Source organism: Tupaia chinensis, unplaced genomic scaffold (genome assembly GCF_000334495.1).
Source record: "Tupaia chinensis unplaced genomic scaffold, TupChi_1.0 Scaffold000075_1, whole genome shotgun sequence".
Taxonomy (NCBI): Eukaryota; Metazoa; Chordata; class Mammalia; order Scandentia; family Tupaiidae; genus Tupaia; species Tupaia belangeri.
The window spans coordinates 2,736,833-2,760,159 of NW_006159535.1; the positions used below are offsets into that span (position 1 = coordinate 2,736,833).

The following is a 23,327-nucleotide window of genomic DNA, read 5'->3' on the forward strand; positions in this document are numbered from 1 at the left end:
CCCTCCCCCCCCCCGGCCGCGGGGCGGCGGCGGCGGGGGGCTGTGGCTGGGGCGGAGGAGGCGACGGGGACGGCGGAGACCGCCTCTGCTCCCGCCTCGGGTAAGGGGGCGTTTGGGAGCCGGGCCCCGCGCGCCTCGGGATCTTGGGCTGGGCAAGCGCGGGATAGGAGGAGGCTCCGGGGCTGTCGCTGCCCTTCCCCCTGGCGACCCCCGGGCCTGTTGCTGCAACTGCTGCTGCTTATCCAGCGGCTCCCGGAAAAGTGGGGAGGGAGCCCCCGGGACGGTGGGGCGGGTGCCTTAGCGCAGCCCCGGGGGCGTGAGCAGGGGGTGAGGGCCATCCGCCGCCCTAGGCGGGACAAGGAGCAGCGCCGCTGCTGCCCTCGGCGTCGCGCATCCTTGCTTAGGGCAGGGACCGGAGCCAAGGAGCAAAGGATGGGGGCGGGGGTGGGAGGTGTCCCCCTTCTCCCTTCCACACCTACCTACCCTTTCGCCTGGATCTCGGTCCTGAGTGCACGGAGTGTTGAGGAGGATGCCGGTGCGTTACGCGTTATGGGTTTCCGAGAGGGCTTCTCCGGCTAGACATCAGGGAGTGGACCCGCACAAAGATCGGCTCCCGGCGAGGGGCCAGTGCTGGGCAGTTGACGGCCAGAGTGCCGCTGTACCCCCTTTTGATGTGCAAATGATGAACCGGCGTCTTTTGAGTGTCTAAACTTGTTCGGGAAGGTTAAATGAGTCCATATTCAGTAGTTCAAGGAGGTTTGTCCAGCCTGAGTGTGTTGTCGGCGCAGCACCTGCTCGCTCTCTCTGGGAATTGCAATCTTCAGAGACGCAGTGTATTTGAGTTAAATGGCAGTGTCGTGGTTAGGGTTTATCCCTGGTGAACTTCTGGCGTTTTGCTGTATGTTTCCCTTTAGATTTAGGCCTTGGATAAAAGCAGTGAGAGATGGTGTGTGTGTGTGTGTGTGTGTGTGTGTGTGTGTGTGTGTGTGTGTGTTTTCCCTTTCCTTCCTTCCTGTGTTTGAATTTACAGTTTACTTAATCCTAACTCAAGGAGGTAGACCCAGGAAAGCCAGACTCTCCAGTAGGTAACACCAAACCTCAAGGTTTTGCGGAACAAATTTCAAAACAAGTTTTGTAAGTGTTTAGAGTTTAAGTTAATCACAAGTAACTGACTTTGGCTTGGCGCTATAGAAACAGTAGGGAGGTTTCATTATAGTTTTTTTTTTCTCTCCTTACTATTCCTAGGTTTAAGTGCATATTTATTTTCTTGATTTGATTTAAATTCAATGTTTTATGCAATAATTCTTTAAAAGGGTGCGTCATACACAAAGTATTTTAGGAGAGTATTATTTAAGCGTTACAGAGCCATGTTGAAATAATGAAGTTTCTTTAACTTTAAAACCTAAAACCCTATGCCAAATAATATGGCCCTGTACATTGCTTTCCTTGTGAAATACAAGGTAAGATGTGTATAGAAAGTCTTAACTAATTTGTAAGTATTACAGTAGTAAGAGAAGATGGGAATTCAAACGTGTGAAATTGTGACTTTACAGATTTAGTATGCAAAAATGTAGTGTCTTAACAATGCCTAGGCTATAAGGAGCATGCAAGGGTGGATGCATGGATTTTCCTTCTGCTGCTTTCTATGCTATATTGTGGATTTTGTTTGAATTGAACTTAACAGCTGGAATGAAACTTTGGATGGGTTGCAGAAAGAGAAGTAAAAATAGTCTTTCTTTGATTAAGCAGTGAGTTAACATGAAGGGTATCTGTGGTTCATTAGGATAGTGATGCAAAGTAATTCCCATAAATATGGCACTGTCTAGGTTGTATTTTAAGGATGTTCTTGACTATAAAAATGTTGGATGAAGTTGTTTTCCTACAAGTCAGTTCTATTTAAGATGTGTAGAATTGGAAAACATAATTTCAATTATATTTCACAATGTTTTCTTACAAATTCTAACCAATTATTTTTAAGGAACTGGAATGTCCCTAAAAGCAGTGATTTTTGAAATTTGTAAATGGGTTGCAAAAACTTGGGCTCCTTACTTGTTTATTTTTTTAAATGTAGTTATTAATAGGTTGGTCTGGAGGGGGAGCTAGTGCCAAAGCAAAGTATAGCTTAATAGCTGCTTGAACTTTTTAAACCCCTAAAACCAGACTTTTATGACCAGGAGAAACATAAATTTTTAATTAAAAGAGTAGAGGAATTGATACAAGCATATATCTGTGCATAGTTATTTGTGGAATGCGTATATTTTGTATTACAAACTAGCTTAAAAATCTTATTATCTGAAATAATGGAAAGTAGATGTTTAAGATTTATTAAACTTTTCATTTAAAATCTCTAGAAGTGTTTTCCGGAATTGGGAGTGTGTGACAGTATTTTCTGAACCTTCTTGTGCAGTGCATCAGAAGGAAGGCATACGTTCTTGACCCTTTGTGCATGTTGTATGTTCTTTAATGCTTTCTTTATAGTATCTAAATTAAAAAAAAAGTTTTTATAAGCAAAGATATCAATTGTGTAGGAAGCTAGGTAAGTATCAAAAGTAGAAATACTCTCAATGAAGAGTTGAGTCCTTCAGACATTTGGAGAGCAGTATCCCAAGGTCACTTCTTCACCAATGTCTCCTGCAATGTAATGCAGTGAGTCTAGCTGATCTACTACATTGAACTTGTGCCTATGAATATGGAACAGTTATTTTGTGGTCCATGCCACTTTCTGAGGGTTCTAAACTAATCAGGTATTTTAATTTACTTTTACTATTCATATATTCTTTAATTCCAAACTTATAAATTGATAATGGTGTGTATATTAAATCATTAGAATATTCAACTTTCTGAGAATAGTGGTTGGGTTGTTTGTTATTGCTACCTCTTTATTGTGTAAATGTTATTTCTACTGGTGAAAGAAAAAGAAATAGATTCTTCCATTTTCTTAATGGCTGTTTTTTATTTACTAGAAACTATAGTAAATCTCTTGGTTCAATTAAATGGTAGATACACTTGTTTCATATGATAGTACATTTATCATAGATGTAACATAAGGTGTTTCAGGACTGGCCCTGTTGCCTAGTGGTTAAGGGAGCTGGACCCCACATGGCAGACAGGGATTGGAATTCCAGCTTCTATGGCTTGAAAAACATGCTTGGGTGCATGTGTATGTGTGGCCAAAATCCTGACAGGATGGAGAAATGGAGAAGGGTCTGTGATGTGAGCATGTCTCATTGGGGGATGCACACATTCTCTCTGCTCTCTGGATTTTTCTGGCAAACATATGTGTCCTCTGGTGACTAGAGAAAAGAGAATATTTCATTCCATTTTATAATCATAAGTACTAAAAATATTAATAAGTGTCTTAACTTGAAAATCAAGTATTCTAAACTCTGAAGCTGAAGATAATACTATTACAGGGCTTTTATATTCTATGCCCTGTACCAATACTGGTCCTACAGGTCCTTTTCAGGTGAAATATTAGCTTCTGGTCTTAAGTAGTCAACAGTAGTATAGAATTTAGCAGACCAGTACAGGATTCCCTCAAGTTCTCCTCTTAGTAATTCTGTGGCTTACATTTCTTATAGTATAGTTTCTTCGTTGCAGTTTGAATTGTCTTAAAATCTTAGCTTGTTATAATGAGACAATTAAACATGTCTAAAAGAAGAGGATATTTACAAGTGACTTTTAAACAACCTTTAACAATTCAAAATAAGAATAGTAGTAGTATATGGGAATATGTGTACATTTAAGAATTTTTGTTTAATTGGGACGAGCAGATGGCGTAATGGTTAGGTCACTGAACTCCCCAGTAGTTGACTGTGGTTCAAATTCTGGGACCTAGAGGCTTAAAAGTTATGCAGGGCCTATGTGCGTGCATGCATGCATGCCCAAAATCCCCAAAAGAGATTGGAGGAGAAGGGATTGTGCTGTGGCCTGGCCCCCTGGGGGGTGATTTCTCACTTTCTGTCTTTCTTTCTTTGTGTCTCCCGTGAGTGCACATGCTCTTTAGCAAAAATTTCTCTCTCTCAAAAAAAAAAAAAAAAAAGAGAAAAAAAGTTTAAAAACTGAGTTTGTCTCAAATCTCAACCTTTCTTTTCCTCTGCATTGTGCTATTTTTTGCCTACATGGTCACCCTGTTAATCTCACAATTTTTTCTGTGGAAAAATTAGAAATCAAACCAATAAAGTTTACCTTATCACTCACCTGACAAAGGTTTTTGTTCTTGATTAAATGACTTTATATCAATCTCTACAATATTTTGAACATATAAACCATATAAACTATACAATACTGTACACTTTCCTTTTAATGGAAGACAAATAGGACCTATGGGGTTATGCTGTATGTGTCAAAATAAGGATTACTCTTGTACTTTTTACTGAAAGTAGAGTTGTAGGGTTACTTTCATTTCAGTTTTATTTGAAGACAATTTTTTTTTTTAGAGGTTTTTGCTATAGGGTGTGTGCGCTCGCCAGACAGAGAGAGACATAGAGACAGAAAACGAGAAATCACCCCCCAGGGGGGATGGCCACGCTGCAATCCCTTCTCCTCCAATTTCCTCTTGGGATCTTGGGCACGCATGCACACGCGCCCGGCGTGAGTTTTTAAGCCACTGGGTCTGGGACGCGAACCGCAGTCGACTACGTGGGAGTCCAGTGACATAGCCATTACACTAACTACTGGTCCCAAGACGACGGTATTTGGCAAAAACATAATATCTTGTTCATCTACTCTTTTTTTTTTTTTTTTTGAGAGCTTTTTGCTTTGGGGTGCATACACTTGCCAGAAAGACAGAGAGACAGAGAAACAGAAAGCAAGAAATCATCCCCTGGGGGGATGGCCATGTAGCAATCCCTTATTCTCTTGGGATCTTGGACACACATGCACACATGCCTGGCATGAGTTTAAGACACCGGGTCGAGGACTCGAACCACGGTCTACTACATGGGAGTCCAGTGACATAGCCATTATGCCAACTGCTGGTCCCTCATCTACTACTTTTAAATGTATCCATTTGAGGGGCAAGGTATTGGCACAGTAGTAATGTAACTAGACCCACATGAGAAAGACCCTGAGTCTGTTTTCTGAGGCCTCCCGAGCTTGTTGTGTGAGTGCAAGCCCATGATCTCTATAGGCTGAGACAGGGTATGGATTGCAGTGAGAAGACCTGTTGGGGGTGCCTGTCTTTCTGTCTCTCATGGGAGAAATGAATAATCTTTAAAAGAGCGAAAATACCTTTTTTGAGATAGTATATCCGGTCAGAAAATGACAGTGCGAAAGGGAAATACATTTTGAACTTACAAGCATTTTTTTTAACCCTATTCATTTATTTTGACAAATTAAAGAAGATTTTTTTTTTTAGTTAACAAATGATATCACTGTAAAGCTAGAGCAGATGTGGTTCAGATTTGCTTTTGCTATTTTTTCTGCCTCTTCTTTACTATTAGTTCCGTAGTATAACTAATTCGCTGAAATTTAAAAAAAAATTACCAATCATTACTGAAATGTTCTTTATGTGGTATGTTAGAGCTCCGATTTTTCAAATTTATTTTTCCAAATAGCTAAACTGAATAGATATAAAATACGGACTATGAAAACAGACTTAAAAGATCTTATTACAGCTTGGATAACTGGTTTGTATAAAGTTTACATTATAAAATTAATAGTAAAATGCTGATATTAATTTTCTATCTATTTAAAATCTTGAGTTATGAGAAGCATTATATGATACAAACATTAAGTGCATAAATGCTATAACTTTTTTATTACAAACTTGAACAAAAGTAAAATGGTAATAGGGTCCTCTAATTTATTTTGAACATACAATGGAAATGAGCTTATTTTATGTTTGTATAAATTTTACTTGATTAAGACTGTTAATGGACCATGTATGAGTTTTAAATTTTTACTAATTTTGTGGCTGGTTATTTATCTCATATACTTTAACGCAGTTATCAAATCCTATTAATACCTAGAACCAAAATAAATTTGCCTAGAATATAAACAATATTTACAAACCATCAATTTGTAAAGGCATACTAATGTCAGCTAGTATCCTGTAGGCTAGTTTAAAAAAATAATTTTTGCAATTTTTTTTAATAGACTTAATACCAACATCCTGATTAGTGGTAAAGTGAGAAAATATTGCAGCATCTTTTAAAGCTATTATCTGGAGCCTTGGGTCTGTCTGTGAGAGAGAAGTTGAGAGAGGCAGAAGATCAAACTGATTGATGAGCTTACCTTATTTGGAGATGAGGGAGATTTCTTCAGCTTTCTCCATCCCTCTATTTTATTCTGCCTGTTCATCATCCTTTTCCAATAGTGATAGGAAATATGGGAACAGACCATTTTTATAGTTTTTTTTTTTTTCTTAGAGGTCATGGAACATTTCCAGATAAAATATTAGTTTTTATGTTACAGTAGGGTTTTTATAATGATTTCATTTCCTTTTGAGATAAAGACATGAGACTAGAAAAGCTTCAGTTGTATAGGGCTTAATATTATTTATTTAAAAAAAGATTTTAGGGGCCATTCAGTGGCGTGGTGATTAAGGCAACTGGATCCCATGTGACCAACTTTACAGTTCGAGTCCTGGACCCAGTGACTTGAAAAACATACTGGGCATGTGTGTGTGTGTGTGTGTGTGTGTGTGTGTGTACTCAAAATCCTGAGAGGGAAGTAGAGGAGAAGGGATCACAACGTGGCTATTCCCCCCAGGGGAATGATTTTTCACTTGCCCTCTCTCCCTGTGTATATCTCTGGTGAACACATGCACCCTATAGCAAAAACTTAAATATATATATATATATGAAGGATTTTGTAATTCCATATAAAAATGTATGTGGGAAATAGTTTATTGTTAATGGTCATGTATCACAGTATTGTTCTATTTAATTTTTAATGTATTACAATCACTTCTACCACTTTCTTGTAATGCATTCTCGTGTCTCTTATGTTATTTCTATTTTCATCTATGGTTTCTGACTATAAGAAGTTGATTTTTAGATAAACTAAACTAATTCTTCACCTTCTTTATGTGCCTAATTGCAATTCTCTGATGTAAAAACACAACACAAAGCAGCTATTGCCATTGAAGAGAACTAACTCTGAAACTAAAATGAGCAAAAATGTTTTCCACTCATTGGACTATGGTTAGCAGATTTATGCCAGTTTATCGTAAAAGTTCATAAGGCGGAAGTGTGCTTGATAATTAGGGTGCTTTATCATTTGGTATCTGAATTATTTGGTTTCTCCAACTCATGGAATTTTACTTGAACCTGAAGAAGAAATAGATTTAGTGGTAATTGTATTATGTTTTGAGCCCTTTGAATAACTACTTAATTGATTGAGTTTCCAAGTGTTAATTTCTGAGAAAACCTGTTCTAAGCCAGGGTAAATATTTTGATTTCTTTTTATGTTTTAGAGTTTTCCTCTTTTATATAAAAGTTTATTGAGGCAGGTCCCATGGCCTATTGGTTACTTGATATATTTCTCTTGCTGCTGAAGTTCAGTTTACCAGGGATAAAGGAAGGGCCTTTGGCCTCAAGAATTTCACTTGACATGTTCCTAAGCCCTAGAGGTTCAATAAACTTTTTTTTTCTATTGTTTTTGTTAATTGCCAGATAACATGAGAAGGAAAGAGAGAAATCAGCAAGAGAAATGTGGAGGATTAGTATTGAGTAATCCTGTTTCCTCAGACGTAATTACAGACATTGAGGTCTCCATTAACTAAAACTCTGGTTATTGTTAATGCCCCTTTATATATCAAGTATTATCAGTAGCTCGATGCCTCTAATAGTTTGTCAAATGTGAATAGGGTAGGAGATATAAGATTTTTTTTTAATTTTTGAATAAACAATATTATATTCTTGGGATCAGCAGTTAGTGTAATGGCTATGTCGCTGGACTCCCATGTAGTCGACCGCGGTTCGCGTCCCGGACCTGGTGGCTTAAAACTCACGCCGGGCGTGTGTGCGTGAGTGCCCAAGATCCTGAGAGGAGAATGGAGGAGAAGGGATTGCGGCGTGGCCATCCCCCCGGGGGGTGATTTCTCGCTTTCTGTCTCTCTGTCTCTGTCTGTCTGGCGAGCGCATGCGCCCTATAGCAAAAACCTCTCCAAAAAAAAAAAAAAGAATATTATATTCTCAAGGATGAACAGCTGAAGAGATAGATACCTATGAAGGATACACCAAATAATGAACTAAAGAAACCTGCTAATGTGTGATTAGAAATGGTTCCTCTTAGTAAAAAGACTCTATTAGTGTTTAAATTATAATGGTACCAAGATGCAATGAAAGAAGAAACACTTAACAGATCTAAGAATGTAAAATTATACACCAAAAATGGTGTACATGGTCATATCCCTGATTTTATTGTCAAAAGCAAATAAATAAAAAATAAACTTAAAAAACAAAGTTGTAATTAAAAATGAGGTTATTTGGGTCATGACATGGTGGTTAAAGCAGCTGGATCTCACATGGTTGACCATGTGATTTGAGTTTTAAATTTGGTGACTTGAAAACCACACCCTGGTGTACGTATGCATGAATGCCCAAAATCCCAAAAGGAGAGAGAAATGGAGTAAGGGATTGTGATTGTTACCATCCTCCATGGGGAGTGCTCTCTCAGTCTGTCTCTCTCACATAAGCACATGCACCCTCTAGCAAATTAAAAAAAAAAAAAAAGAAAGTGAGATTATTAAAGAAGTCTATTTTGAAACAGTTTTGTCAGATCAGATAACAGATAAAAGAATAAACCCTCTATTCTTTAACTGTCTGCAGAGGCTTAGAGCATCACAGATAATACCTAAAAGGAAATCATGATAAATAACTGAAGTGTTTTCATAGGAACCGTGCAAATTTCCTACTCGAATATTTGTATAGTACCTGTCATTTTCTGTTTCCATCGTAAATATAAGGTTGGAAGATAACCTTTGGGAATTATGAAGGGAAAAAGATTGAAGTTTGGAAAAAAGCTGGTTTCTTTGTGATTTAATGATACTTTTTGATATATAGTTTCCTGAGAGCTTTAAGGGATTTTAAAGTTTGAGTTCCCTCTTCTTTTTAAAATTAAGTTTGTTTATTTACTTGTTTGTTTATTTATCTATTTATTTTAGGTTTTTACCATAGGACATGTGCAGTTGCTGGAGAGAGATAGTGAGAGAGAGAGAGAGAGAGAGAGAGAGAGAAAGAGAGAGAGAGAGAAAGTGAGAAATCACCTCCCTGTTCCCCAAGTGGTGGTGTTGGGATGACCATGCTGCAGTTCCTTTTCCATCATTTTCCTCTTGGAATTTTGAGCTCGCACATACATGCACCCAGCATGATTATTTATTTATTTATTTATTTTATTTTATTTTTTTTTGCTATAGGGTGAATGCACTTGCCAGAGAGACAGACAGACAGATGGAGAGCAAGAAATCACCCCTGGGTGGGATGGCCACACCCCAATCCCTTCTCCTCCATTCTCCTCTCAGGATTTTGGGCATGCACAGACATGCGCCCGTGTGTTTTAAGCCGCCGGGTCCAGGACTCGAACCGTGGTTGACATGAGAGTCTAGTGACAGACGTAACTATTACAACATCTGCTGGTCCCAAGCATGATTTTTAAACTATCAAATCCGAGACTTAAACCGCAGTCGACCATGTGGGAGTCAAGCATCTTAATCACCATGTTATTATTTTTTTTTAGGGAAAAGGAAGATTACTTCCCAGAGAGACTCCCCATGCTGCAATCCCCTCTCCCCAGCCTTCTATCTAGTCAGGATCTAGGGCTAGTGTGCCTAGATCTGAACCCTTTGTCTGAACCAACAATAGGGAGATACAGAGGAGAACAATTACTGCTTGACCACGCCCCATTATGGGATACTTTCTCCTCCCTTTCTCTCTCTCTCTAGCAAGCACACATGCCCTCTGACCAAAAAAAAAAAACCAAAGTTAACAGTTTAATTTGCCAGAGGGCACATATGTTCGCCAAAGAGAGCATACATTTGAGAGAGAAAGAGCAAAACCCTGCAGTGGGGCAGGGAACACTACAGTCCTTTTTCCTCCGTTTCTCCATCCCATCAGGATTTGGGGCACACATTCACATATGCCCAGAGTGTTTTTCTGACTTCTGGGGCCAGGATTTTATCTGTGGTCAGCCACTTGAGTTCCAGATCCTGATGAATTGAGCTTAACGCTTAACAACTGGGCTGTAGGGCCGGGCCAGTTCAGCCTTTTAAAATTCTGTGTGTAAGTGAGATCATGCAGTATTTGTCTTTTTGTGCCTGGCTTATTTCATGCAGCATAATGTCCTCCAGATTCATCTGTGTTGTTGCAAATGACACTGTAAGGGGGGGCACAATTTTACTTTCACCCTTTTTGGGTGTTTTTTTGTTTGTTTGTTTTTTCTTCCCTCCTGGGCCTGAGAATTAAAGTAACATGTAATAGATCAGTAGGAGGATAGTATACATATTTATTTAATATAAATTTTATGTGGCACAGAAGTCCTCACAGGGAAATGAAATCTGAATGACAGAGTGGAAATACTGAGTTGGATAAAGAAATTAACTAGTTGTAAAGCAACTCAATTATATTGGGAGGCTTAAAAGAAAAGAATTATTTTAACAATATTTGTACAGAATTATTGCTGTCTTATCTTTCTGTCCTTGATGATAAGAATGTTGCTTTCTGTTTAGTATAGGAAGGGCATCTTTCACATGGGAATTTCATCTCCTGCTTTTAAGAAGTAGAAGAAAGGTCAGTGTGATCTTCTTGCACTTGCTGTTTTTCAAGTGTCTTTAATGCAAAATAGTCAATATGCCAGAATGACATATTTTTAGCTCCTTCAGCAGGAAAAAAAATCTTTAACTGAATAAGATTCTGTTATGTCTATGTGTGCTCATGTGTATATTCCAGGACACTTCAAAAAGTTCATTTATTTTGTTGTGATTTTTTTTTGAAATCTATGCATAGTTCTTTTGTAATGTACATTTTCCATAAACTTTTCAAAGCTCCTCCCCCCACACACACCCACAGATCGCGCATCCCTAATATGAAACCTGAAAACCTGGGGTCAGATAGTGGTGCAGCAGTAAAAAGCAATGCTTTGAGAAGCAACCTCATGTAGTAACATTCCCATTGAGGTCCAGAACCTTTCCTGTGTGTGCCTATGTCCAGGGCTGACTGAGGGCCGGGGTGGAATGTGGCGTGAGGACCCTCGTGCGGGTGTGGGCACATGCCCCCTCTACTTCCTTTGTTCATGAAAGAAAGAAATTTAAAAAATTTTACAAAGTAAATGTAAAATCTAGTATCTGGACATTTTTCACTACTGACTTGATATCATGAGTGGAAAATTTCTAAACTGACCTTATATTTGCATAAGGTATATATGAAGCATAAATGAATTTTGGATTTAGTCTTGGGGTCCCTTCTTAAAGATATCTCAAGATGTGTCTGCAGATATTCTAAAATCTGAAAAAATCCAAATTCTAAAATGCTCTGGCCCTGAGCATTTCCGATAACAGATATTCAATTGTTGTATATGTGTGTGCATGTATGTGTGTGTATATATGTTCATACCTGCACACACTCAACGTTTTCTTTGTCCACTCATCCACCGATGGACACTTAGGTTGATTCCATATCTTAGCTAATGCAAATAATGCTTCAATGAATATAGAAGTGCAGGTTATCTTTTGGCATACTGATTTCATTTCCTTTGGATATATACCCAGAAGAGGGATTGCTGGAGCATATGGTAATTCCATTTTTAAGTTTTTGAGGAACCTCCGTACTGTTTTACAGATGACTATTAATTTACATTCCCCCCCAAAATATAAAAAGCTTTCTTTTTCTCTACATGCTGGCCTACACTTTCTGTCTTTTGTCTTTATGTGAGTAGTCATTCCAAAAGTGTGAAATTATATCTATTGATAATTGTGAATTTTTTTCAAGGTGCTAGACAGAGGAGGGAGAAAGGACCTCCCGATGGAGGTCATGCTACAATCTCTTCTGCATTTCTCCATCCTGTTATGATTTTGAGCATGCACCCACTCTTGTCTGGCATGTTTTCCAAGCCTCTGGGCCTGGGATTTAAACCACATTCATCCATGTGGGATCTGGTTTACTTTAACTGCTAGGTCATAGTGCCAGTCCTAGAATTGTGGTTTTGCGTTGCATTTCCCTGATAATTAGTGATGATGAACATTTCTTTTATATACCTGTAGACCATTTATATTTCTTTTTTTTTCAAGTGATAAAGCACCCCCTACTGGGGATGGTCATGCTGCAATCCCTTCTCCATACCTCTTTTCATGATCTTGGGCAGGCATAACTCCACCTGAGGTATTTTTCAAGTCTCCAGGTCCAGGCCTCAAACTGCCCTGTTGGCCATGTGGGGTCCAGCTGCCTTAACCACCATGCCACTGACTCACCCTGACTTCCACTCCTTTCTTTCTTTTAATTTGCTGACTCCTGCCCACAATCCCCTCTCTTCCATTTTCCTCTTGGGATTTTGGGCATGCAGGTACATGTGCCCAGTGTGAGGTTCAAACTACCAGATCTTGGACTTGAACACCAAAGTCAGCTATGTGGGATCTAGCTGCCTTAAACTCTGGGCCAGCAGGAGGTCTTTCTTTTTTTAAAGATATGTCTGTTTAGATAATTTGCCACTATATAATTGGCTTAATTGCATTATAAGTTGTTGTGTTCTTTGTATTTGAGTTTCTTCTTAGCAGTTTTTTTTTTTTTTTTGAGAGAGGAAGAGATAGAGAAATAATTTTTTTGACAGGATTTTGCCATGTTTGATCCTCTTGCTTCTGCCTCCTGAAGGGCTAGAGCTGCAGGTTCGTAACACTGTATCCAGCCCATTCAAGTTGGGATGGGAACCGAATTGGGACTCCTGTGCAGCTTCTCAGACACCACACATACAGCAGCATCCTCCTGCTTGTGCGACTGTGGCTGGGCCTTAGTAACTAACAATAGCCTTTTCGAGGAATAATTTATATACCATAAAATTCACAAGTGTTAGTGAGTATGTGCAGTTGTGGAACAATGACTGAAGTCCAGTCTTAGAGCATCTCCCTCTTCCCAAAAGCTCTCCTGCCCATTTGCCATCAGTTCTTGCTCCTTCCTGCACCCCACTGCTGATTACTTTTTTGTGTCTATAATTTTGGCATTTGTAGAAATTTGACATGAGTGGAATTGTATTGTATTATATAATATGTAATCTTTTGCATCTACCTCATTTAATTTAGTAGTGTTTAGTATTTTGAATGATGTATACATTAGAAAAGCTTTGAACTTGGAATTTGGAGACTTATATACAAATGTTGGTATGCCAACAAACGTGTAACCTTGTAAGTCATTTGTTTCCTCTAGGCTACTGCATCTTTCTCAATAAAATGAGTTATGTTCACTTCCTTTTTCTTTTCTTTTCTCTTTTGTTTTCTCCTTTTCTCTTTCTTCTTTCTTTCTCTTTTTCTTTCTTTCCTTTTTAAATTTTAATTTGCTATAGGTCATGTGCATTTGCCAGAGAAACAGAGACAGAGAAAAATAAAGTGAGAAAACACCTCCCACCCCCGAGGAGGGATGGTCATGCCACATTCCTTTTTCCTCCAGTCTTTTTGGTATTTTGGGCATGGGCGCACATGTGCCTGGCGTGTTTTTCAAGTTGCCAGGTCCAGAACGTGAATCACACAGTTGGTCATGTGGGATCTAACTGCCTTAACCACTACACCACCAGATGGCCCCGTTTTAACTTTTGTCTATTTCAGTTTTCACAGCTGGGTATATATTCACTGACCTTTTCCTAGAATATACCTGAACTGTCCCCTTTAAACATAACTGCTATGTTTTAAGTTTCTTTCTTTGAGAGTGCATGTATGAGTGCGTGTGTAAACACACATGCAAGAGAGATAGGCACCTGTGGGTCTTCATACTATGATACCCTCCTCTATCGCTCAGCTAGATCACAAGCATGCATGTGTTGTGCATGTTCAGGGAGGTTTCTGGATGTGAAGTTGGAACCTTCTCACGTGGATCAGCCTTGAAGAGCATTATGCTACTGCTGTGCCACCACTTCTTCCCCTTTTTCCGAATTAAAAACTGAAGCTTATGGACTGGCTCTATTGCCTAGTGGTTAAGGGAGCTAAATTCCACATGGCAGACCATGCAGTTTGAATCATGGCCCCAGTAGTTTGAAAAACACGCTAGGCCTGTGCACATATGTGTCACCAATCTCAAAAGGTTAGAAAAATGGAAGAGAAGGGATTGTGCTGTGAACATGCCCCATTGGGAGATGCTATCTTCCTATCCCTCTCTCGTTATCTCTCTGTCTCTCTGGTGAGCACATGTGCCTTCTGGCAGTTAAAAAAATATGCAGCTTATGGTTTGCTATGATCTTAAAGTTTGTGTACCCCAAAAACTCATATATTGAAATCTACTCCCCTACCTTGGTATTAAGAGGCCTTTGGGAGGTGATCAGCTCCTGACTAATTTTTTTTTTAAGGTTTTTGCCATAGGGCATTGTACTTGCCAGAGACAGAACAAAAGTAAGAAATCACTCTCCTACAATCCCTTCTCCTCTGTTCTCCTCTTGAGATTTTTGGCACACATGCACACATGCTTACTGTGACTTTTTAAGCTGCTGGGTTTGGGACTTGAACCACATGGTTGACCATGTGGGAGTCCAGCACCTTAACCACCATGCCACCTGATGGCCCCCTGACTGGTCTTTTATAACATCCAACTCTCATGAGAACTGACCCCTTCTCGCGGGAGATAGAATTCACTGGGTCTTGTGAGACACCGTTCATCTACTTGAGCCTGTTGCCTCCACGATACAATCACTGTGAACCAGTCACTGCCCACTAGTGCTTACCTGGGACACCACGAACGAATTATGTTTTCACTTAATATCTTTATAATACAGTCCATTCAATCAAGTCCCACTCCATGGATTTCTGGGGTACATGTTCAAACCACAGTACCCGTCTTCTGACATTTGAAGATATACTGAGAAAGTGCCGTCTGTGAAGTTGAGTGAGCTCTTACCAGACCCCTAAGCTCGCACAGCCTCAGTCTTGGATTTCTTAGCCTCTAGCACTATAAGGAATAAATATCTGATTGTTTATAAAGTATCCACTCTCAGAATTGTGTGATGGTGGCTTTAACAGGCCAATACATGGTCTAGTAGATGATTCAGCAATTGAACATATTTGGGGCTGTCTGGAGGAATCAAAGTGGGTGATTAAACTTTTTATTGGGCATGTCTCAGTTCATGGACACAACTCTGAGACTAGGGATAATAATGAATGCTGAGTTTAATAATAAAGATTTTTAAAAATGTGCTTATTTCTTCCATGAGCCTCTGAGAGACGGCAAAAGACAGCACGGCCAACAGTGTTGTGAGATTGGGATCCACTGCAACCTCAGCCAGTCCTGGACCCTGGTCACGTGCATGTCTGGCACTCTCTGGGAGGTCTCCAGATATGAAGTCAAACCTTCCCTTGTGGATCAGCCTTCTAGGGTGTCATGTCTTAATGCTATGTCTCAGTCTGATCAGCTTTTGAAGAGGAGAAAGGCACAGTTGAATAATTCTCTGAAGTAGAGGTTCAAAAATGTTTAATACTTGTTATAAAAATAAAAGAAAAGATTATGCTGTTTTAATTACTTTTTTGTTTTGGGGGTAGAAGATTGGATAGAGTAATTTTAGTTGTTTGTGCTAACCTAAGCTCAAGGCAGCCAAGTGAGATTAGACTGTTTTTCAAAGAAGAACAAAAAACCATAAATGCCTAGTCTTATGAAGGCTGTCTTGGAGGCAAGGCTGATAGGTTACAGGTTATAAACTAGGAATATCATTACATGCATAAAGAATTAAAAAACAGGCGTGTGTATGTGTATACATGTGTATGTGTATGTTTGTAACAGGTGTAGACTACTGAGTAGGCTGGTATCAGATATGTGTCAAAGGAGTAAGGTTTATTTTTAATATAATATAAAAAGAAAAGTCCCTGAATATCAACTAGTTAAATTTAAAAATTAGAGTGCTGTGGGGCCAGCAGATAGCATATTTGTTATGTCACTGGACTCCCATGTAGTGGTTCAAGTCCTGGATCCAGGAGCTTGAAACTCATGCTGGGCGTCCATGTGTATGTGCCCAAGATTCTGGCAGAAGAATGGAGGAGAAGGGATTGCAGTGTGGCCATCCCTCCTGGGAGGGTGATTTCTTGCTTTTTGTCTCTCTGTCTCTCTTTGGAGAACACACATACCCTACAGCAAAAATCTCTCTTAAAAAAAATTAGGGTGCTGTAACTATTTTCACATATTCAACACTTTGACTCAGAAACCTTGAAGGCTTCTTACATTTCCTGTGGTAGTAGGAAGCTAGGCTGTAAAATGATTGAACATTATTTTCATCCAGCATACTAGAGTGTGTAAGTGGTAACCCACAGACCAGACACTGTGGAGAAGGGAAATATAGCTGTAGATATATTTTAACGATGGTATAATTACAGCAACATAAGAAAATTTTCATGTTTTGTAGTCACTCTTTGTTCAAAAGCAGTATTTCTAATTTAGATAAGCCACTTCATGATAACCAGGATATCCCCAAATCAAACCTGTGCTTAATGTATGAAGATTTGTTATTTCTGACATTTTTATAAAAATCATGATAAGACTAAAGCAGTTCCAAAAGTTGAATTCCAAAGCTTTTTATGCAGTGACAGCATTCTAGGAATAAGCATAGAGTTTTCTGAGGTGGATTTTTTTTTTCCTTGCTATGTATTATAGGACATACATGCTTGGCATGGTGGGGAGGATGGACAGAGAAAGAGCAAGAAAGAGAGATCCTCCAGTGTTCTCGCCTTTTGGATTGTGGGGACTCGAGCATATGCCCAGTGTGTTTCAGGCTGACTAGGCCAGGGATTCAAAACATGGGTGCCATGTGGGATCTGGTATCTTTATTTATTTATTTATTTATTTATTTTTTGGAGAGGTTTTCGCTATAGGGCGCGTGTGCTCGCCAGAAAGACACACAGAGAGAGAGAGAGACAGAAAGTGAGAAATCACCCTCCCCCATGGGGTATGGCCACACCACAATCCCTTCTCCTCCATTCTCCTCTTGGGATCTTGGACACACATGCACATGCACCTGGCATGAGTTTAAGCCACCGGGTCCGGGACTCGAACCATGGTCAACTACATGGGAGTCCAGCGATGTAGCCATTATGCCTCATCTGCTGGTCCCTCTGGCATCTCTTGAGCAGTGCATTATCATTGCACTGTAGAGCTGGCTCTGAGGTGATGGTTTTTATGGCAAAAGTGTTCTTTTGAATATATGCTATGCTTTATTTATTTTAAAATGTTCTATTGAATTTGTAATGCATATAAAGTACTTAAATGAGAATTGTGTAATTGGAAACAATTCAATGTAAAAGAATAGATACACCTCTTTCTATCACTTCTGAAGCTTCAAAATATTAAAGACTGTCATCATTCATATTTTCACAAGGATTTTATTTTTGCTCATAATAATAAATGAGTGACTGTCAGAAGATATTGCCATTTCTAGGTTTAGAATTTCTATTCTTGATATAGTTCTTGAAAATAGATATTAAGGATTTCTTGAGCAATCAAATGCTTCTTTGATATTTATGCAGAGCATCAGTATAAGACCAGAACCATGTAAAAGTAATAAGAATGATTAATTTCAAGGTTTTATAACATAGAAAAAATAGATAGCTAATACACAAATGGAAAGAAAAGACATACAGAACATCATTACCAAACATATTTACATTACCATTATATCAGATCAGATATACATAGAAGACTGTCTTTGTAAAGTAATACAGATCAAATAGACTAAAGTCTGAGTTCTTCAACTAGTTAAGTGAAAATGGGAAGGATGAACAATTAATTAGAAAAGGTACCCCCAAAGTACTTGTTTGTACTGGTTGAAAATTGTTTTTTATTTCTGACAAGGGCTATTTCAGATCTCCTCTACCCACCTTCTAGTGCGAAATTCCATTATGCTGCTCTCAGACATTGTGGGCTGCTGTTTTTTTTTTTAGAATAAGAAAATTAAGATCACCCAACAGAAGCTTCTTTGGCTTTGCCTTTGTTTTTTTTTTTTTTTTTCTAAATTATGTGATTTCTCTTTCCCATTTGGTGTTAGGGATGTGTCTTGCAGGCTTTCATAGCTACCATGTTTAACCCTTGTATCTGCTAGAATGTATAGGTTCTTTAGTTAACTCCTTTATATTTTATTTTGGTCTTCCCTAAGGATGTCTTTAATGGCCTAATGAAACAAAACAAAACCTTTTCCTCAGGGCCAGCCCCACAGCTTAGTGGGTAAGGGAACTGACTCTCAGGTGGCTGACCTTGGTTTGAATCTCTGCCTGAGAGGCTTGAAGAATATGCCAGGCACTCGTGAGTGTGTGTCCCTGATCCTGACAGGACGGAGAAATGAAAAGGGACTGTAGTGTGGTCGTGCCCCATTGGGTGGGTGCTTTCTCCCTCTCCCTCTCTCTCTCTCGTGATAGCAGACAACCTCTGGCAATTAAAACAGTAACAACAACAGAACCCTTTTACTCTTTTTCCTCCTTTTCCTTTTTTTTTTTTTTAATCTTACCCAGCTGTTCAAAAGATAGAATATATATCTATGTTTTTTCAATTTTGTTACATCTTTGTCACTAAAACTATCCTGTTGTTACCAATGACCTGAATTGCTACATGAGGACTCTTTTTAATCTTACTGCTTCAGATTTGACTTGTGAATGCCTTTTCTTCCTCCCTTCCTACAATTTTGTGAGTTTCCTGGCTGTTCTGTAGATTCTAGTTATTCTTCTTTGCATTTACAAGGTCATCTTATTTTCAAGTATTTGCCTTATGCTTTTCTTTCTCTAGATTCTTCTTCTTAGAATGTTATTTGTCCCTGGGCTGGCTCTATGGTGCGTCAGTAATGTGCTGTTCAAGAGACGCTGGATCTCACATGGTGGCCACAGTTTGAATTCCTGGCCTAGTCAGCCAGGAAATGTCAGGCACATGTGAGTGCCCAAGATGCAACAGGAAGAAGACTGAAGGAAGGGATCGTGGTGTGGCCAGACCTTATCAAAGTGCTCCCCTCTCTCTCACTCTCACACTTTGATGTGTATGTGCATGCTGTGTCATAAATAAAGAGAAATATCATTGGGGGAACAAAGTAACCTATTCCTTTGAGTTAATAAGCAAGAATCATTTTCAGATGGCACCCATACTGCAGGTGCCTGCATTTTAGTTTCCAGCTGGAGATTGCCAGATTGCCACTTGATCGTCATGCTGTCACATTCAGTGTGTACAAATTTTTTTTTTTTTGGAGAGGTTTTTGCTATAGGGTGCATGTGCGCTCACCAGACAGAGAGAGAGAGAGAGAGAGAGACAGAAAGTGAGAAATCACCCCCCAGGGGGGATGGCCACACCGCACGCAGTCCCTTCTCCTCCATTCTCCTCTCGGGATCTTGGGCACGCACGTACACGTGCCCGGCGTGAATTGAAGCCACCGGGTCCGGGACTCGAACCGTGGTCGACTATGTGGGAGTCCAGCAACATAGCCATTATGCCAACTGCTGGTCCCTAGTGTGTACAAATTTGAAATTTGTTTCTGTAAAGGGTGTTCCTCCCCCTAACCCCCCCCCAAAGGTGGAGGTGCTCTCCAGAGAGAGAGAGAGAGAAACAGTGAGAGGGAAAGTGGGCAATCATTCCCTGGGGGGATGGCCTTGCCACAATCCCTTCTCCTCCATTCTCCTCCTGGAATTTTGAGAGCACACACACACACACACACACACACACACACACACACACACACACACACACGGCGTGATTTTCAAGCTACTAGGTCTGGGGCTTAAACTGCAGTCAGCCTTGTGGAAATCCAGTACCTTAACTACTATGTTACCTGTTGGCCCCTAAATATCTTTCTTTAATATATATTGTTCATTTTAACTTTTCTTTCTCTATTTTTGGCTTTTACTTCCCAATGCCTAAACTTAAATCTTAGTTTTTTTGTTTTACATTTCAAAAATGTTTCTTTTTTGCTTGCTTTCTTTTTTATTCCATGAATGAGAGAAAGACAGAGAGATGGAACCCCAAACAGGGTCTCATTTTTGACATCGGGCTTGTACATTCACTGGAGAGAGACAGAGAGAAAGTGAAAGTGAGAAATCACCCCCTGAGGGGTTGGCCATGCTATAGTCCCTTCTTCTTTAGTCTCCTCTTGGGGTTTTAGGCACACATATACATGCACCTGACGTGTTTTTCAAACCATAGGATCCGAGTCCCAAGATAGAGATACTATTAATCAGAAAAATAGAGGAAGGGAATATAAAATAATGACAATAGTTTATAGTCATTGAGGAGGCAGAGAGAAAAAAGAAGGAAAAAACAGGAATCATTGACATGGTGATAGAGAAATGTATATATAGAAGAAAGCAGGGAAAGGGAAGGGAACTGAATCAGTTAAATTACTGTGTGGTAGTTCAGCGGAGGCCATGTCATATAACGGTCCTACGCCACATAACGATGTTTCAGGGAATCATGTACCCCATATTGTAGGACAGCGGTCCCATAAGATGATGCCGTCTCCACATAGCCTATGTGTGTAGGTGTACCATTTAGGTTTGTGACTTGTGCTCTGATGTTCGCACAATGGCAGTTTGCCTCACAACAAATTACTCAGAAGGAATCATGGCTGTTAAGGGACGCATGACTGTACTATCTCCAGAAGATAACCCTTTCTAGATCTAATAGTTAGCGGAGGCAGGTCCTGAAGGCCCTGTGGGAGGGGCAGCTGCTCCCGGGAGGGTGGAAGGGAGGAAGGCCCAGGACAGAGGGAAACAGAGGTCAGGGACAAGAGTGCAGCCACCTGTTTCAGATGAGGGTGGAGAGCTGTGCAGTCACAGCAGTTCCTGTGGTGACCTGTGGATATGGAGTCATCTTTTTCATAGATTGTCAGCCCCAAAAGTGGGTTAGAAGGACAGGAACCATTTACTATGGGAGGGGACGGAGAGTTCTGGGATAGACCTGATATCAGTTACTAATATTAATATGATTAACTGAATTACATATTTCTTCTTTTTCATTTTTATCTATTTCTTAGGGTTTTGGCTATAGGGTGCATTGCCCTCTCCAGAGAGAGAGAGAGAGAAACAGTGAGAGGGAAAGTGGGCAATCATTCCCTGGGGGGATGGCCTTGCCACAATCCCTTCTCCTCCATTCTCCTCCTGGAATTTTGAGAGCACACACACACACACACACACACACACACACACACGGCGTGATTTTCAAGCTACTAGGTCTGGGGCTTAAACTGCAGTCAGCCTTGTGGAAATCCAGTACCTTAACTACTATGTTACCTGTTGGCCCCTAAATATCTTTCTTTAATATATATTGTTCATTTTAACTTTTCTTTCTCTATTTTTGGCTTTTACTTCCCAATGCCTAAACTTAAATCTTAGTTTTTTTGTTTTACATTTCAAAAATGTTTCTTTTTTGCTTGCTTTCTTTTTTATTCCATGAATGAGAGAAAGACAGAGAGATGGAACCCCAAACAGGGTCTCATTTTTGACATCGGGCTTGTACATTCACTGGAGAGAGACAGAGAGAAAGTGAAAGTGAGAAATCACCCCCTGAGGGGTTGGCCATGCTATAGTCCCTTCTTCTTTAGTCTCCTCTTGGGGTTTTAGGCACACATATACATGCACCTGACGTGTTTTTCAAACCATAGGATCCGAGTCTCCAGCCATGTGGGATCCAGCTGCTGTAACTACCATGCCACCAACTGCCCCCAAGATAGAGATACTATTAATCAGAAAAATAGAGGAAGGGAATATAAAATAATGACAATAGTTTATAGTCATTGAGGAGGCAGAGAGAAAAAAGAAGGAAAAAACAGGAATCATTGACATGGTGATAGAGAAATGTATATATAGAAGAAAGCAGGGAAAGGGAAGGGAACTGAATCAGTTAAATTACTGTGTGGTAGTTCAGCGGAGGCCATGTCATATAACGGTCCTACGCCACATAACGATGTTTCAGGGAATCATGTACCCCATATTGTAGGACAGCGGTCCCATAAGATGATGCCGTCTCCACATAGCCTATGTGTGTAGGTGTACCATTTAGGTTTGTGACTTGTGCTCTGATGTTCGCACAATGGCAGTTTGCCTCACAACAAATTACTCAGAAGGAATCATGGCTGTTAAGGGACGCATGACTGTACTATCTCCAGAAGATAACCCTTTCTAGATCTAATAGTTAAAACATTTTCTTTCTTTCCTGCCTTAATTTTTTTCCAAATTGACATACTTCCTTTGCTTTTCCATGCATTTTTTAATTTTTAAATTTATATGCAGTAACACTTGCATTTTGTGATACACAGTTCTAAAATTTTTGTCAGATACCTGCAATTTGTATTTACCCATCATCAAGACACAAACCTCTTGCCAACCCTTTGTAGTGAGCCTCTTCCCTACTTTCAGCCTCTTAGAAAACACTAATCTCTTCTTCATAGCTATTGTTTTACTCTTCCGGAATGTCGTATGAATGGAGTCATAGTTATGTAGACTTTTATCAGTGTTTCACTTAGAAAATGCATTCGAGAGTCACTTACGTTTTCTTGTGAATCAACCTTTTCTTTCCATTGCTGAGTAGTAATCCATGATATGGATATACCGTGGTTTATTTATTCATTCACCTCTTGAAAGATGTTTGGCTTGTTTTTAGTTTTAAGTAATTATGAGTAAAGCTGCTGTAAACGTTTTTATATGTCTTTTTGTGTGTTCGTAAGTTTTCATTTCACTTGGGTAAATACCTAGGAGTTGGATTGCAGGATCATGTGGTAAGCATACGTTTAATTTTGAAAGACACTGTCACACTGTTCCTCAGTGTATATACTAGATTGTATTCCCACCAGCAATATGTAAGAGTTACAGCTCCACATCCTTGCTAGAATTTGGTATTATCATGTTTTTTTTTTTTTTTTCTTTTAGTTTAGCTCTTTTAATAGGTGCATTTTAGTACATCCTTGTGGTTATAGTTTCATTTTCCTAGTGACTAATGATTTTTAGTATGTTTTCATCGTATCTAAACTACTTTTCTTTAACATTCCAAGAATATGTACCTGCTTTAGTAGTGCTTTTCCAGAATAGAATAACAAATGGCCTTGACAAAGCCTCTGACAAGCATTTGGTTACTGCTGCTGTATCACACAACTCCAGGGGATACAATTCACATTAAAAAAAAAGTTCCCAGGAATTGTGCAGTGCAGCAGTCCTGGCTATGCATTTACAGCCATTATCTAGGATTATTGGT

General features: G+C 39.5%; 1 protein-coding gene across 10 annotated transcripts in view; it reads left to right on the top strand.

Annotated features, from left to right (window-relative positions):
• The window catches only part of FUT8 (fucosyltransferase 8), a 270,265-nt gene that overhangs the window by 1,092 nt on the left and 245,846 nt on the right, over window positions 1-23,327 (top strand). For 7 of the 10 annotated variants that reach the window (XM_006142415.3, XM_006142416.3, XM_006142419.3 and 4 more), the window contains exon 1: window positions 21-100. The exons of 2 other annotated variants lie outside the window; for them this stretch is intronic. The gene's annotated coding sequence lies outside the window, so the exon portion shown is untranslated. Of the gene's footprint in view, window positions 1-20; window positions 101-516; window positions 536-23,327 lie in introns of those variants that run through there. One more of the 10 variants, XM_006142417.3, reaches the window with a different exon arrangement.